General features: G+C 37.3%; 1 protein-coding gene across 6 annotated transcripts in view; it reads left to right on the forward strand.

The window, feature by feature from the left end:
• The window catches only part of ACSL4 (acyl-CoA synthetase long-chain family member 4), an 84,278-nt gene continuing 73,155 nt past the window's right edge, over positions 1 to 11,123 (forward strand). For all 6 annotated transcript variants that reach the window (XM_005865207.2, XM_005865209.2, XM_014538826.1 and 3 more), the window contains exon 1: positions 1 to 71. The gene's annotated coding sequence lies outside the window, so the exon portion shown is untranslated. The remainder of the gene's footprint in view (positions 72 to 11,123) is intronic.

Here is an 11,123-nt window from a genome sequence, read left to right on the forward strand (position 1 = left end):
CCGCCAGCTCCCAGAGGGCCTGGCGCCTGCCGGCTGCGAGATCGCCGAGATCGCCGTGGGTAACGCGTCCGGTGAGTAACCCCCCGCTGGTGAGGCTTCGGCCCGGCGCCACCGTCCGACATCTGAGCCCAGAGGCGGTCGAGCGAACGTTCCTATTCCCGTTCCCGAAATCGGCTCCATTTCTTTTTGAACCCCAGCGACTATCCGCCCGCCTCCCCCGGGGCCGGAGCGATCCCCGAGATTTCTACATCTTCCCCTTTACTGAAGTCTGGGGTCCTCGAGACCCTGGGCTGCCTCTTCTGCCGCTCACCATTCCCGGAGAGAGACAGGCATCTTCCTGATCGGGGTACTATCCTTTGCCATGCCCTTTGCCAAAGGGGCACACCAAGAGCTTGCCAGGCTTCCCAACGACCTTTAGGGCGTCCCTAGACCTCAACTCCATTTTGTCCCCTCTGGCTCGCTCTATATAGCCGAGGGTAAGCGGGTCTCTTACCTTAGAAGCATCCGCCCTTCTAATGTGAGGGATGCCCTGGTTTTCACTATCCTCTTAGCTTCCGTATTGTTACATATGGTAGAAAACAGCTGGATTTTAGCAGAAGCATGCTCTTATTTTTCCCCCGTTCTTTCTATATTCTTGTCCTCAGTGGGTGCTATATATTTAGTATTAGCTTTATTCACTTCCTCATCCTCTCATTCCAGTGCCCAACAGAAAGAATTGTGGCGGATGTCTATAGCACATAGAAAAATCGAGGAGAATATGATTCATTGCCTAACCCCCATCAAGGGGTTACATATTTTAAATAAGACGTCATTTCTCCTCTTCACTCCAGCATATCCTCCTTCAAAGGCATTTTTTTTCCACCCTCTCGTAATGAATTTGCTCTATTCGATCTTTGACCTTAAAAAAAAAATCAATCATCACTGCTGTGAGATGCAGAACAAGGACAAAATGGCATTTAAATGAATCCCTTTGAAAAAGTAAGCAGTCTGCTTTATGGTTTAATCAACCATTTCCCAGTAGTTGCTAGTCACTTTAGTTTTTCTTGTACTTTGCCTCTAAAATTAGTTTTTTAAGTTTTTATTTGCTGATTTTAGAGAAACATCGATTTGTTGTTTCACCTATAGATGCATTCATTGGTTGTTTCTTGTATGTGCCCTGATCAAGATCAAACTTTCAACCGTAGTGGATCAGACCACGCTCTAACCAACTGTGTTACTGGGCCAGGGCTTAACTGTTTCTGATACCTAAGGCTGCATGCAAGTGGAGATTCAATTACAGTAATGTCCATGAGCATATCAGTCAAGATTTTAATAGTGAAAGCCTCTTCCTTGAATTGTAAAATAGCTCATATTTTCCATTGAAGCTGGTAAAGTGCAAGATATGTAAGAATTAACACCCTCTCAGCCATTTAAGTGAAGGATGAAACATTAAACTGTTAGTATAGTACTTGCACCATAGAATAAAGTACCTTATTGTTCTGATGTGAGAGTAATTTGACAACCAAAAGTTCACAGACAGTGTAATGAAACACTGAAAAGCTTGAGTAAATTCAGTTTACCCCCATCCTTTTAAAAACCCTATTTAAAAAATAAGTAATTTAGCCCTGGCCTGGTAGCTCAGTTGGTTAGAGCATCGCCGCCCTGACACACCATGGTTTCGGGCTTGATCCCAAATTCATATATAAGTGGAACAACAAATGAATGTCTCTCTCTTCCTCTCTCTTTCTCTCCCTCTCTCCCCTCACTTCCCATCTCTCTCTAAAAATAATAAAAAATGATTTATATTAAGATTTGTTTCTGTTTTTGTAATTGAATTTATTGGGGTGACATTGGTTAATTAAATTATTTAGGTTTCAGGTGTACAATTCTGTAGCACATCATCTGTATATTGTAATGCGCATTTACCACCCCAAGTCAAGTCTCCTTCTATCACTATTTATCCCCCCTATATCCTCTTCTACCTCCCCCACCCCCCTTTCCCTCTGCCAATCACCATACTGTTGTCTAGGTCCATGAGTCTTTCCTTTTTTTCTTTAATTGTTTTGAGTAGGAGTGGAATGGGAGGGGAAAGGAGAGTCTTGCCATATTTAGTGAGAAATGAATTGAGATGTTGGAGAGGCTCAGATTCAGTTCCAGTTCTAGCTAATTGTTGCCGGGAGCCGGTCCACCCTTGCTGCTTGACACAGTCGCTGCAGAGAAGAAATGTCTGCACAGCATATGTTTCAAGGGACCTGGCATATATAGCATACTGTTCTTAATATGTTTGCTCTCCTTAGCGCCATGTGTTTTAACCAAGGTCACCTCTCCGAGAAAGGTTGTTTCCCCAGGTGGGGATTTTTCCCCGAGGTTAGGGAGGGGATACAACCCCTTAATTAAGTGCCAGGCGGGTAGTTAAGCTACATAATCTTTACTCCCTGGAATGGAGATAAGAAACGCCCTAACCTTTGTAATAGAAATTGACAGGATTAAAATCGGCTGGTATAAATATAGATGTAACAAGACAATAAACATCAGATCCTGATCAGTTCCTAACCAGAACTCCGACCAGAACTTTGGCTGGAGATCCTGGCTAGAGGTCCTGACTAGGCTGCTGATCAACTGAAGGCTGTCTCGTGTCATTCCTTCTTCGCCGACTCCATCCACACCTTTGGGGACCCCTGGACCTGCTGGGGTTGGACCCCAGCAAATTGTATAACCTTGAGCAAGTTACTTTACCTCTCTTAGTTTTTGTATTTGTAAAAGCATCTTGATGGTTGACAGAGTGATCCATAAGTCCCCCAATTTGCATTCTTTGTTCATATACTATATATATGAACACATATATATGTCTATCTGATGCCATTTGCATCAAGGTTGTGCCATATATACTTAGTTATACCAGTTGTTTAGAATGTTTTTCTCAAAGATCTGCATATACTAGTTCTAATTTATATATACATAATTCTTAATCCATTCTTAGCAAATGATTACGCTATATGTGGAGATCTCTAAATTGGGAAGCATTTTACAAAAAGTCAGGTATTGCTCATTTCTTTTTGTAAGTAAAATGTGCGCAGTGTGCATAACACACTTATTTTCTATAACCCTCATCCGACGATATGGAGAGAGAGAGAGAGAGAGAGAGAGAGAGAGAGAGAGAGGGAGAGAAGAGTGAGAGAAGAGAGAGAAAAGAGGAGAGAGAGAGAATCAGTTGCCTCTCATAGTGTCCTAACCAGTGATCAAACCCCAAACCTAGGTATGTGCCCAGGAATCAGCCCTGAAACCTTTTTGGTGTACGGGACAACATTCCAACCACTGAGCTACTGGGCCAGGTCCATACCACAGTTTGTTTTTTTAATGTTCATGGCTTTTAGAAATTTGTAAGGAAATGTATAAATACTGCCTTGTAACTGTAATTGACTAAGAACTTTAAAAGAATATGCAGGCATCTCATTCATTCATTTATTTGTTCACTTAATTTACCTTGTTCCTTCATCTGTCACTTATTTTTGTGCCAGTCTCCAGGATATGATGGTTAAGACAAGCCCTACCCTATGAGTTTAATCTGGGATGATAGTGATAGAGGTGGGGATTATGTAGAGATATATGTATAGACAGTTTATTTTTATGAACAACAATAACAGTCAAATCACAGACATAAAGTCCTGAGGATACTGAAGCTCTACAGGGTAGGAAGAGGTGGGTGATAGTATTAATTGCAGCCTTTAGACTCTCTTCTTGGCATTCCTTTTTTTCTTTCTTCCTTAACTTTTAATTGCTGAGACTTTAGCAAAAATAAAAGCTCTTTTTCCCCACTCCTAGCACTCACTGGCTTGTTTTACTCTTTTCTTTCTCTTTTAACTTTATTTTGAGATGTAGATACTTAAGCACTTGTTAAGAAATGATACACTTTATCTAATTTACTCCAATGGTAACATCTTGCATCACTGTGGTACAATATTACAACAAAGGAAATTGAAATAGATACATTCCATCCATCTGATTCAGAGTTCATCAGTTTTACATACACACATTTCGTGTGTATTTAGCTCTATGCAGTGTTATCACATGGTTAAATTTATGTAGTAACTACCACCACAGTTAAGATACAGAACTGTTTCATCACCATTTTGTAGCCATAGCCATCTCTCTCTCTCTCCCTCCATGACCCTGGCAACCACTAATTTGTTTTACATGCCTATACTTTTGCCATTTCAAGAATGCTATATAAATAGCATTGTACAGTATGTAACTTTTTGAGATTGGCTCTTTTTTTTTCACTTAGCATAATTCCCTGGAGATTCCTGCAGGGAATGTGTCTTGTATTGATAGTTCCTTTTCATTGTTGAGTCGTAGTCCATGGTGTGGATGTACTAGTTTGTTTAAACATTCACCCTTTGAAGGACATCTGGCTATTTCCTGTGTTTTTTTTAACCTGTTATGAATAAAGCTCCTGTGAACAGTCATGTAGTACTTTTTATGTAAACATAAATTTTCATTTCTTTGGGATAGATGCCTAAGAGCACAATTGCTGCTTGTATGTTAGTTGCATGTTTAGTTTGATGTAGAACTGCCAAACTGTTTGCCAGAATGGCTTACTATTTTACATTCCCACCAGCAACATATCAATACTCCTTATTCTTGCCAGCATTGGGTGGTATTACTATTTCATATTTTAGCCATTCTGATAGGTGTATAGTGATATCTTGTCATAGTTTTAATTTGCATTTCCCTTATGGCTAATGATGTTGAATATCTTTTCATGTGCTCATCTCTGAATTCTCTTTAGTGAACTGTATGATCATGTCTTTTGTCAATTTTCCAGTTGCATATTCTTTTTATACTGTTGAGTTCTACGAGTTCTTTATATATTCTAAATACTAGTCCTCTGTTGGATACCTGGTTTGCATATTCCCCCCATCTATAGCTTGCCTTTTCATCATCTTCACAGGGATTTTCATAGTACAAAAGTATTTAATTTTGGTGAGTCCCAGTTTATCAATTTTTCCTTTTATCTATCAGCCTTTGGGGTCAAGGGGTGCTGTATACTTTTGTTATTTAATGTATTCCGTGCTGTTCTCTCTAACACCCAATAATTTTCTAAGCAGTCTGAACATTTTTAATTTCACAATCCTGAAGTTCAAATATATCCTGTGAACAAGTGGTCTTGATTGTGTAGAATGTGAATCCATACTCACACATGCTATATTAAAATAGCTGTATCCTTTTATGTCTTAACAATATAATTTCTGCCTTAGAAGGCTGTCAAGTGAAATGTTAAAATTAGTATTTTTAAATTAAATAAGCACAGGATGTGCCAAGGGAATTTTGGTTTCACTTTCTAAATTAAACATATTTTGGCAAAACTGTGTGGGTGTTTTTTTTTTTTAAATCAAGGTTTTTGGTAAATAACCCAAAGGGAAGAAAGTTGTGTTCTCATTTAAATGTACTTTGGATATTTATTCTGCATTTTGAGTAGTGAAGTTGCGAATCATTACCATGTACTTAGTAGACTTTTTATACTCATTATCATAATAATGAATGAAAGACTGTTGAATTTGTATGTCTAGACTGTATGTTTTCCTTTTGTAGTAGCTACTCAATGTTCATTTTAATTATTTTTTAAAATATTAGCTTGAAGGGGACTTGCAATTTTATATTTTGAAAATGTATGTGCTCATATGAGAAGTTACAGGAAAAGGTTAGTGATTAACTTTGAAAGTATTTGTTTCTGTAAGGTGGTAATGAAATGATTACTTGTCCCTTCATGTCACCATATTTGCTCAAATAAGTGTACAGCTAAGGTAGTGGATTGCTATTTCAAAAAGATCAACCATTGGTATAATGCAAGGACTAGCCAAATCCTGCCAATAGCCAAATCTTGCTCACCACCTGTCTTTGTAAAAACAAAAACAAAACAACACACACACACACACACACACACACACACACACACACACGAAACAAGAACAATGAAAAATCCAAAGTATAACTTCTGATGTAACACAGCCACATCATTTCATTTCTGTATTGTCTCTGCATTCAAAATTTTAAATTACAGTCTCAAAGTTGAAACAGAGAACTATGGCCCTAAAAGCCTATTTAATCCCTGATCCTTACAGAAAAAGTTTGCCTAGGGACAAAACAACCTTGAAATTCATTGAGTCTTTATGTTATAAAGGAAAGTTAACAAAATTTACCTCGACTTTTAGTACCTTTTAGTTAGGTTTCCATGGGAAATTGTGGTTGGGAAGAGTGTATTCATTTTCTTTACTAAGTCCACAAGACACTGTTTGTTGTCCAAGAGCAGCATTAAGGAATGGATGAAGAGGGTTGATTTTGTTTTCAAGTGTGGGCTATTTTATTGTGAATGTAAATTCACAGGTATGGCAATTAGTGAGATTCAGAAAGAGGCCTATGTGGTCCTGATGTCCTTTGGTGATTTTGTTGTTGCCAGTGTGGTAATGAGAAAGCCAGGAATGGCACTGCTGTTATTCCTGCTCCCAGAACTGCTATGTGATTAAAAAATACATAGTAGTTTGAGCCTATCAAGCTGTGCTTAGACTGTTGGTTTATTGTTTAAAAAATAACATTCTTTTGTAAATTAGAAGTTGACCCTTTACTTCTTATTTTTTAAATCCTCATCTGAGGATGTTTTTATTGATTTTAGAGAGAGAGGAAGTGAGGGAGGGAGAGAGAGAGAGAGAGACATCGATAGATTGCACCCCAATCAGGGAGGGAACCTGCAACCTTTTGGTGTATGGGACAGTGCTCCAACCAACTGAGCCACTTGGCCAGGGCAACACTTTAGTTCTTTTAAATGACCTATATATGTGATGTTGAAAATGGAAATCGAGTTAGGAAATTTGATACACATTTGGAAAGAAATTGATTTCCATCTCACATCGTACACTAAAAATAAATTAAGAATGTATTTAAAAATATAAGCATATATTTTTAAAGCGTCTGGAAAGCATAAGACAACCAAAACAAAGTTAAAAAGGCAGATGACAGACTGAGGAAAATAGCTTCTACATAAGCAGTAGAATATTTAATTGACTTTCACTTAACTGACTCACCACATTAAATGATGCTTTTCATTTTCTTTGTAAATTAAACTGTACAGTGAACACTTGCTATTAGTAAGCTGATCTCCAGTATACCAGTGTGCTTGTGTACCCATCAGTCGAACCGATGCTTTTATCACTGAATTTATATATGCTGGCTGTTTTTGTCATTTATTTTCATATTTTGTAATGTGATAAAATATGAGGGAGGGAATTGAAGTTCTTACTGAAAGTTTACAGATGAAATGATGTGATATCTGGGATTTGCTTCAAATGATATGAGGGGTGGTGGGTTGCGGAGTGTGTAGAGATATAAAAGAAATAAAATACAGCACATATGGATATTTTTTGAAGCTGGGTGATAGTTACATTAGGATCATTTCTTTTTTGTTAATCCTCACCCAACAATATTTTTTCCATTGATTTTTAGAGAGAGTAGAAGGGACGGACACTGACACCCTGAGAGAGAGAGAGAGAGGTGAGAGGTGAGAGAGTCACATTGACTGGTTGCCTCCCTTATGTGCCTCGACCTGGCCAGGATCAAACCTGCAACCCAGGTACTTGCCCTTGACTGGGAATCGAACCCACGACCCTTTGGTGCTCTGGTTGACATCCTAACCACTGAGCACCACCAGTCAGAGCAGGTTCATTTTTAAATACAAAACAAATTGTTTTTGAAAGAGTTGAAGAAAGCAAGTTATTACTGTCCAATTAGGGTAAGATGATAAAAGATTCATATAAAATAAATATAAATATTTAAAAGTGTTCTTTACTCAGTGCTTTGCCAATATGTTTTGAGTTCTTTGAAGTTCTATGTTGTCTAAGAATCCTGTTTACATTTCTTTAAACTCAGTGGGCCTGGAGTTAAATAAAAAGCTTTGGCTTCTTGGCCCTATATCAAAAATCTGATGAATGAGTGTACATTTACTACTGATAAAATGAAATCAAGATAAAATGAATTGTTTGTCTTATGCATTTTTATGATTATCCATCTTAATTGACCTTTTCAATTAACTAATCATCTGTTTCAAATAACATTATATTAAAAGGTATCTACTTTATATCCATGATATATAAAGAGCTCCTACAAATCAATAAGAAAAAAAAACACCCATTTGAAAAAGTGGCAGAGGTTATAAATAGGCATTTCCCAGAAAAAAAAATATGCATAAAAAAAGAAAGGATACTAAAATTCACTGTAGTAATTAGGGATATTAAAACCATTGTTAAAGAACAAAATTCAATCCAGTAAATTTGAAGCTTTGATTTGGCTTTATTAAGCAATTTATGAATCAGCAACATCTCTTCTAGCAACTAGCCAGGTGTTCCTAGGGGTTGCACAAAATGAAAGATTTTTATAGGAAGAATGATGTAGCAGGTATGTTATTAGTAAAATAAAGTAAACGATTATTTTTAGGCCGGGTCATATTCTTTTTTTGTTGTTGTTGGGAAGGGAATGGCAAAGATTACTTTTTAAGATTTTTTTTAAAGAGAGACAGGAAGGGAGAGGAAGAGAGAAACATCAATGTAAGAGTGAACCATCAACTGTTTGCCTCCCACACAACCTTTACCTGGAATTGAGCCCACAATCCAGGCAGGTGCCCTGACCAGAATGGAACTGGCAACCTTTCAGTGCGCAGGACAATGCCCAACCAACCAAACCACACTGGCCAGGGTGGGAATGGCAAAGATTTTATCCTGGTATTGACCAGGAAATTTCAGACTAATTGGTTTGAATTTCCACTCCTGGGAGAGACTGAAACTACAATTAGGTTAGTTATTAAGTTTTGGTTTGGTAATGGGTTTAGCAAAAGTGACTCCATTTTGGCTGCTGTTTCCTTTTTTAAACACCATTTTCACCAAATCCATTGGCAAAAACTATAACATTCACTTTTAGAAAGAACTGGGCAGTGCTATACACTGTTAAAGAGAGTGCAAATTGTTAAACTTTTTGATAAAGAATACCAAAATCCTCTTATTTTTTAAATGTACATCTTTTTTTTTTACCCAGCAATTCTGTTGGAACCTATTCTAGGGAAATATCTACACATGTATATAAATGTATACATAAGTTTTTACTGTAGTGAAACAGGTCATAACAGTGAAAACTTGGAAGTAACCTAAATATCCATTGATTGGGGAATGATTTCAATAATAATATGCTGTTATATGGAATACTCTTGATACATACCACCAGTAATCTCTAGAGCAGTGGTTCTCAACCTTGGCTGCACATTAGAATCACCTGGGAATCTTTTTAAAATCCTGATTTCTATGAGGCCCAGAAAAGGGAGTAGTATCAGAGGAGCCATTTTGGGGTTCTTTTACTTTTTATCCTGTACCATTCTACAATGTATTCCTAAATTTATGAGGACTGTTTTGATAGTAACTATACAGATTAATAATATCAAACTTTTACACACTGGAGGACACTTGCAATGTGCTTTCCTCATTGTATATTTTACAATGACACTGTGCTAGAGGTGTAGTACCTTGTACTTAATGAGCACTCAGATATTTTTAAAAAATACTTTTCTCCCTTCATTAAAATACCATTTGTATTTTTAAATTTTGTATGTTGAAAGTATAAGTATAAAGAAAAAAAAACACCTAATCCCAGTATATGCTTGGGCACACATGATTGTGTACACACATGCATGGACACTTGCATGCCCTATATACACATGTGCAAACATGTATCATTCTACACAGTGCGTTCTTGCTATACACCAGGAGTGGGGAACCTTTTTTCTCTTTTTTCTGCCAAGGGCCATTTAGATATTTATAACATCATTCGTAGGGCATACAAAATTATCAGCTTAAAAATTAGCCTGTTATATTTAGTCAAACATTTAATTAACTCACTCCTAATGCCTTGGCAGGCCAGACCAAATGATTTCGCAGGCTTCATGTGACCTGTGGGCTGGACATTCCCCACCCGTGTTGTACACAGTGATTTGTAACTTCGTTACTTTAACTTGACACTGTATTGTAAACATCTTTCATGATTGGTAACTCTGAATAAGTGAAAAAGACATCTTGGTGAGAAAAGAACAACATGGAGCCATGTAAATATAGTGTTCTATTCTAGTTAAAATAACTGGTCTCTAGAACAAACTATGTAATCTTTTTAAAAAAGTCCTGGTCACCAAAAGTAAATAACTAAGGAATTTTTAATTTCTCAATGTTGAACCAGTTCAGTTCTGACTTGAATTTAACTGTGTGTATGGATAACACAAAAGGTCTAGTTGATACATACCACCTGGTTAAATTCAAGTTAAATTGTAATTATTAGTAATGATGAATAATTGAAACACATTAAAATGTCATTAGGAATCTTATTTGGGTGGAATTTGGTTTTAATGAAGATTTTAAACTGAGCATGAACAGTATTTTCAGTTCAAGGAAAAACCAAATGCTCTAATTTTTGTTAAAGGTGAGGGCCTAGTTCCGTGGTCGGCAAACTGCGGCTCGCGAGCCACATGCGGCTCTTTGGCCCCTTGAGTGTGGCTCTTCCTAAGCCTTAGGAGTACCCTAATTAAGTTAATAACAATGTACCTACCTATATAGTTTAAGTTTAAAAAATTTGGCTCTCAAAAGAAATTTCAATCGTCGTATTGTTGATATTTGGCTTTGTTGACTAATGAGTTTGCTGACCACTGGCCTAGTTGTATTCATTTACAACTTATGAAAGTAAAGAAAATCTATGTATCTATAGAAATATGAATCTTTGTCTGTGGTATATAAAATTGAACATTAAGAGTACTGTGTTGGAAACCAAGTTTGATTTGGGCAAGTATATATTTATATTCTGCTCTCATATTATCTAGAAACATTTATTAAACTGAAGACTCATTATAAAATCTTCATATTTATCTGTTGGTCTTAAGAGTGAAATACCTTGCCCTAGCCAGTTTGGCTCAGTGGATGGAGCATTGGCCTGTGGACTCAAGGGTCCTGGGTTTGATTCTGGTCAAGGGCACATGCCCGGGTTGCAGGCTCGATCCCTAGTAGGGGACGTGCAGGAGGCAGCCGATCAATGATTCTCTCTCATCATTGATGTTTCTATCTCTCTCT

Source organism: Myotis brandtii, unplaced genomic scaffold (genome assembly GCF_000412655.1).
Source record: "Myotis brandtii unplaced genomic scaffold, ASM41265v1 scaffold199, whole genome shotgun sequence".
NCBI lineage: Eukaryota > Metazoa > Chordata > Mammalia > Chiroptera > Vespertilionidae > Myotis > Myotis brandtii.